This window comes from Bidens hawaiensis, unplaced genomic scaffold (genome assembly GCF_021521415.1).
Source record: "Bidens hawaiensis isolate Kalapana, Puna unplaced genomic scaffold, B.hawaiensis_p1.1 tig00039265_1, whole genome shotgun sequence".
Classification (NCBI taxonomy): Eukaryota; Viridiplantae; Streptophyta; class Magnoliopsida; order Asterales; family Asteraceae; genus Bidens; species Bidens hawaiensis.
Window position 1 is genome coordinate 116,146 of NW_027496914.1, and position 7,743 is coordinate 123,888.

Sequence of the window (7,743 nt, forward strand, 5' to 3'; positions counted from 1 at the left end):
TTCCACCTTTGCAGGGTCAACCAAAATACCACTCGGGTTAATAACATAACCCAAGAATTGAACCTCGCGTCACTAGAAGGAACACTTAGAAAATTTTGCATACAACTTGTTCTTTCGCAGAGCTTCTAAAACTTCCGAGAGATGACCGCCATGATCGGATTCGCTTTTGGAATACACAAGAATGTCGTCGATGAATACAATAACAGAGCGATCGAGCATCGGTCTACACACCCGGTTAATAAGATCCATGAACGCAGCCGGTGCGTTGGTCAAACCAAAAGACATCACGAGGAACTTATAATGTCCATAACGGGTGCGGAAGGCAGTCTTAGGAATATCCTCCTCCCGAATTTTCAGCTGATGATACCCGGAGCTAAGGTCGATCTTCGAGAACCAATTAGCTCCTTGGAGCGGATCAAATAAGTCGTCGATCCTCGGGAGAGGGTACCGATTCTTAACAGTGAGCTTATTCAATTCACGGTAGTCAATGCACATTCGCATGCTACTGTCCTTCTTCTTAACGAACAAGACCGGGGCACCCCAAGGTGAGATGCTCGGTCGAATGAAACCCTTGTCGAGCAAGTCTTCCAACTGGGCCATCAGTTCTTTCATTTCATTCGGTGCTAGACGATAAGGGGATCGAGCAACGGGTTTTACGCCCGGTGCAAGGTCTATCTGGAATTCGACCTCGCGGTCCAGCGGCACATCTGACAAATCATCTAGAAATACATCCGGGAAATCCCGAACAATAGGAACATCACCGACGGAAGCCACCTCGGTTTTCATATTTATAGCATACGCCAGATACGCCCCGCAACCCCGCTGCATCAATCTCCCCTCTTTAAGCATAGATATGATATGTGGCATCGCACCATTCCGATCACCGAAGACAGTGATTTGGGTCCCATCCGGGGCCCTCAGACGAACAAGTTTCTGATCACAAATGATTTGAGCATCAACACTCGCGAGCCAATCCATCCCGAGCACCACATCGAAACAGCCAAGCGGCATCAAATACAACCGCACCGGAAATCTATACCCAGATAACTCGATGGAACAACCCTGAGTAGCCCTAGACACTGACACGGATTTTCCTACGGCGACCTCAACCTCAAACACATCGACTACGCACTCGGGCGATTTATTCAACGAGGAACAGAAAGCGGTAGACACAAAACTTCTACTGGCGCCCGAATCAAATAAAACTAACGCCTGTAACTCATCAAGTAGAAAAGTACTTGGGACGATATTATACTACTGCTTAGCTACATGATCATCACATACGATTTCAAAGGAATAAGGAATTATAATGGTGGAATGAAAGCTAAATAAGGAAAAGTACCTGAAACGACATCCGCATCCTCTTTCGCTTCCTTCTTGGAGATGTTGAAGGCCCTCGCCCTGGCCTTCGGCTTCTCATCCATCTTCCCCCTCAAGGAAGTCCCCGGACTGGACCTCCCCGCCTTACTGGAATGACAGTTTGATGCCAAGTGACCCGAACCCTTACAGCGGAAACAAGTCAATGTCAGACACTCGAAATGGGGGTGTCCAACCTTATCACAACGAAAACAGGTACCAGACCCACTCTTACATTCCCTCCTATGCAGTTTCCCGCACTTCTTGCAATTACCGAACGTCGCATCCCAACGTCAATCAAACCTCAAACTCAAACCTTCTTTCCCGCCATTACCTCAAAACATTCAATTCAATCAATTCACTCAAAATGAGTACAATTAACTCAGCTAAAACGATTCAATAGACACTCGTCAATCAATACTTACCCATTACAATCTCAATTATACTTGATTACTAGTTTAATTGTCCGATTTCGGCTTACTTGAGTCCAAATATGATTAATCAACAGATCAATGATGTAATCAATCAATTAAAGGTCAATTCGATACACTTAACTAAATGAATCAATCACAGATCTGAACATATCGCTCTGATACCAATATAGAAGCCATAAATATACGGATCTAGTTTGGTGATTACAGTTATTGATTCAATCTATACTATTAGGAAAACGATTATGAGAATGAACGAAGTGTGTTTGTGTGTGTGTACGGAGAGATTTGGGTAGAGTAACGAGATGGAGATTCAGAATAACTAACTTTGTTACATACATTACATGGTATTTATAGATGATGAGGTCATTCATTATACAAGTCTTAACGAATGACCCTCGTTCGTTACAAAATACATTAAACCAGACGAATGGCCCACATTCGTTAATAACCTTAATGAATGAGGATACATTAGCGAATGGGTCACATTCATTAAGACTCTTAACGAATGTGCCCTAGAATTCATAACGAATGGGCTTACAATTACAAAAATACCCTTATACATTAAATTCTAATATAATAATACTTTAACAAAGTCCGAGATGGAAAACCGAGTACTAACGTTATTCTAGACATTGATGAAGACAACTTTGTACCGCTTATCCTAGGAAGACCATTCTTAGCTACCGCTAGAGCACTCATAGATGTTTTCATCGGCAAACTCACTCTCAGTGTAGAGGATGAGGAAGTAACTTTCGACATAGGCAAATCTATGAAACATCTGCACTACACCAATGAGTCTGTAAACTTCCTAGATATGTGTGAATCAATAGTAAGCTGTCATATACGAAAAACAACTGAAAGAGAAGCATGCTAAACATAATCAATTGAGGAGAAGGCGCATGCCGTCAATTCAGAGGATCAAGTTGTTTGTCAAGGAGAGGAAAGAAATCGATTGAGGATAAGGCGCATACCTACAAATTCCGTTCTTATCTAGTCCTTTCAAAAACCACCGCCTACGCCGATCTTGAGGCAATTAAGTACTTTTTCACCAAACAAGATGCTAAACCCCGTCTGATCAAATAGAGTTTGCTTCTACAGGAATTTGACATTGAAATCAAGGACAAAGGAGTGCTGAAAATGTTGCAGCCGGTCATATTTCTCGTATGGAATGCCTAGTTTCACAAGAAATGGCAGGGGTCAATATAAACGACAACTTTCCCCACGAATTTCATATACATATCCCGACTCGTGAAGGACATCATCCTCGTTTCGCTGGCATCGCAAATTGCAAAGCCAACAGAATAACTCTCAAAGGAATGACGTTTCAGCAGAGGAAAAAATTTTTCTCTGATGCCAAGTATTACTTTTGGGAGGATCCTTAATTGTTTCGCGTAGGAGCTAATCATATCATCTGAAGATGCGTGTATGGAGAAGAAGCACGCAAGATCTTGAAAGAATGTCATGAAGGACCATCAGGAGGTTATCACAGAGCATCGGCAACAACGAAGAAAGTATTTGACGCCGACTTCTATTAGCCTACCATATATCGAGAAGCAAATGGAATGGTTCGCTCATGCAATACATGCCAATGTTCTAGCAACATCGCATCCCAAGATGAAATACTGCAAAGACCAATCCAGGTATGAGAAGTATTTGACGCTTGGGGCATCGACTTCTTGAGACCATTTCCGACATCAATTGGTCATCACTACATCCTAGTGGCAGTATATTACGTATCCAAATGGGTTGAAGCCCAAGCTTTGCCAACTAATGATGCTAGGATGGTGGTCAAATTTCTGAAGAAATTATTCTCTCATTTCGGTATTCCCAAAGCATTTATAAGCGATCGAGGAACAGACTTCTGTGATACATAAATGGAAAAGGTATTGGCCAAATATGGAGTGCATCATCGAATTGCGAAACCTTATCACCTACAAACCAGTGGTCAGGTGGAAGTCACCAATTGGGGTAGCAAACAAATCCTTGAGAAAACTGTCAGTCATAATCGAAGACATTGGTCGGTAAAACTAGACGACGCTCTATGGACTTTCCGTACTATCTACAAAACTCCCATAGGCACAACACCATTCAAATTAGTATACAAAGAGGTGTGTCATCTTCCAGTGGATCTAGAACACAAAACATACTGGGCACTTAAACCGCCAACCTTGATCTGCATTTCTCTAGGGAAGACATATTCATGCAGTAACACAAGCTAGACGAACTAAGGATGAAAGCCTTTGACAATTCAAGGATCTACAAGGAAAGGACAAAAAGACTTCATGATGCACGTTGTTTATTTTCTGAAAAATTGAAGTCTAGATGGTCTGGACCTTTCACGTTTAAGGATGTTTTTGAGTATGGAACCATTGAACTTTTTCAAATAGATGGAAATAGCTTTAAGGTAAATGGTCACCGGTTTAAAATTTACTTAGGAGAACCCGTATAAACTGCGATGGAGGTACTTCACCTCCATCACATGAATTAAACTGGCATAACCATGAGTCAAGCTATCGACTAAGACAAAAATTTAGCATGCTTTAGTTTAGTTTTTCGTTTTTTTGGGGATAAGTTTAGTAATTTAAGTTAAAAAAAATGTTTTCTTAAAAACTTTAGGACCTAGTATTTAGGACTAACCGGGCTTAACTCGGTATTTAATTGTCTTTATTTTTCGTTTGTTTTTAATTTTATGTGTGTTTTAGGAACTAATGTAACTCTATGATTTGCATGAATGAATTTTAATTGTGTTTAGGGATAAGATTTGCACACACTTAACCGGTCGCCCAAAACCACGACCGTTATACGAGAGAGAGAGAAAATATTATTTGCATGAATGAAATTTAATTGTGTTTAGGGATAAGATTTGCACACACTTAACCGATCGCCAAAACCACGACCATTATACGAGAGAGAGAAAATATCGTGCAAGCTGACTCACCACGGGCCATGTTTAGCTTAACATGGGTCATGACGTAGGCTGTCGCGGTCTACTCAAACAATTAATTTTAAGACTTAAATACCTATAATAAGTACGGGTAAGTAAGGTCGTCTCCACAGGGACTCAAGGAAAGTGCAAGTTTATTTAATTTATAACTAATTATTTAATTTAAGCGGACAGACGATGTCAAGCGGTTTTTAGAAAAAGATTTAATTAAAACTAATGATTACTTAAAAACGATTTGTAAATAATATTAATACAAGCATTCATTCTAGGTTCGGGTTATGTGTTCCATAGGTCAATCACAGATTCTCTAGTCTTTGGTTTTACAATAATTGCTAGTCCTATGGTTTGATTTACGATGACAAGCGATACCCTAACCGAATTGTTGACACAAATGAACCCGGACACCACAATTACCAACTCTATGTCTAGGATAATTAACTCAATGATAAGGTTTGATGATTATAGTTCAAGGACACAAGAGCCTAACTCTAAATGTTTATGAACAACCAAACAAATGTTACACAAATCAATAATCACAAACATAACCTTTAATCAACCAAATAACTAATTAAGAAAGACAAATCATATAAATTCAATCAAGCTATAACCATTAAGCATTAGAATCTGATCAAAACAATACTTCACACAAAACCTTAGCCTAGAACGAACACACACGATTAGCCGGACATCGACATAATCGTTAAAGTACTTATCTTGATGAACATAAGATCGTAAGACAAACTGGAAGCTTCGGGATGGCTGAAAGTCGCCCTAGAACACCTCTTTTTACCTCTGGAAGTCGATATATCCGAAATAGGGTCGAAAAATCATTTATACAGTGAAAACCCTAACTTTTGCCGACATTGAGCATCTTCGCGTATCGCGAAGTTGCATGTCCTGCATCTTCGCAATACGCGAAGATGCAACTGACTTCATATTCGAATTCCTCTCGTTGAGTAACATGAAATTCATATATTATGGATTCTGTAACTCATTTTCTAGGCCAAGATATGCCCGTTTTACTAAAACACACTTTCCTGGTAACCCATGTTGTATAGTTTTCGCTCCGGCTTCATGTTTCTCATCTACTCCTCTCCCGAATCCTTCTTAACCCTCAATACATGTTTCCCCATGCTTCCATCATCTTGAGGCTTGTTTAATCTTCATCTGGATGGCTCTGAATTAGCTCGTTTAAGCTCCTTAACTTCCAATGTCCTGAAAACACATAACAACGCTTGAAGTACCAATGTGCATTCGATTATTTAACTAAAATTATCTAATTAATATATAAAATAAACTAACTTTTACCCAACCATCATATCCCCACACTTAACCTTTTTCGTCCCGAAAAAGACTTTGCAATGGAATCAGAATCAGAGACTATTTTCAAAATACTTTTTAGATTATCTTAATTAAGCACAAAGAACACAAAAACCACGATTGCCGATATTGTTGTCCACTTAAACCCATGCCTCAATACTTACCGGGAAAAATAAGGTGTGATAGTTTTATTAGTTCATATGATTAAAATGGAACCCACACCTCAAAGCCCTGAAGCCGCCTTACCATGCTTCATTATAGTTTTACCGAACCAGACAACCCCAACTTGACTTAAACCTTAAAATTAGACGATCAGAATTTTGCGCAAATGTACAATTTTTAAAGCCCATATGTAATAGCTAAGTCAATATTGGATATTTTCATCGAACCAAAACCTAAACTCAAGCATTAAAGTCTACCAAAATGACCATTATATACGATTAAAGTACAATTAGGTAACCAACTAGTAAATAGCCCCCACTACATGACATACCCCGTTATCAAGCAATACCCCAAAGTCCATCACCATACGTGAGTAGGCACGAATTCATTTGTAGGGCTACATATTATGTGTCCCGTGTGGTCCGTTTCTTAATGGTAATGAGACGCGAGCACGGGGACCCCATATGACTAACAGCGTGGATGATCAAGTCAGTAGTGAATTTGTACTTTTAAAGCAGTTTTTGTGATCATGTTTAATGACTTATGAATTGGCAGATAAACTACGGGTTTGCTCTTTTTAAGCTTTTTTAATATGAATAAATCCACTAAGGATTTACGATGCCAGATAATAAACCGCATACCGACCCATGGTCTCCGTTCCCCGGAGCATCCCATCAATACAAGATTTAAGGCCATAAAACCATACGCCTATGAAGTGTTAGCCACTTAACTATTATTTTTTTCATTTATGTTTATATCACAAGCCATTTAGCATACTCTAATGTTAAGCCTATCCAACCATTGTACTATAGACTATTCATATTAAAATATATTTTTGGTGATCAAATCTAATAGAAAGGCTTGATTATGTCCTAATCTTTCATTCCAGTCCTTACACAGGCTTAGCTAAACAAACAAAACCATGAAGGCGTTTCCCACTAAAAATCAAGCATTTAAAGTTCAATTAAGTCAACAACCAAATTATTCTTTCATTCTCAAGGTTGAACCTACCGGCACATCCCAAGTTAAGTGTGTTCCCGTTTTATTTATCTCTTATTATAAAATAATTTTGAAAAATAACCCCCGATCTTTCTATCATTTTCCATTATTTTGCAAAAAATCTTAATTCAAGAAACATGAAAACTTTTAAATTTTCAATTTCTCCCCTATCCCCAGACTTGAGGCAAACATTGTCCTCAATGTTTAAAAAATGATCAATTAAAATTAGGGACGGGGTTAAAATTCACTTTGACAATTTTAAAAAACTGGGCCTAATGTGATGGTGGTTATTAAATATACACAAATACAATTACACTTTGAACACAAAAACTAATAAAACAAAGAAGGTTATGAAAACGAAATCTCCTGATAGAAAATATAACTCTCATGTGTAACTCTCGTGCCCTCGGTGATCTCTCGGTGAACTTACTTCCTCAACTCTCAAAATAAAATCTGCAAACTCTCAAACATGTAGAAGAAAGCTTCTCACAAATGTTAAAATATTGGTCTTTTAAACCGTTTGCAAAA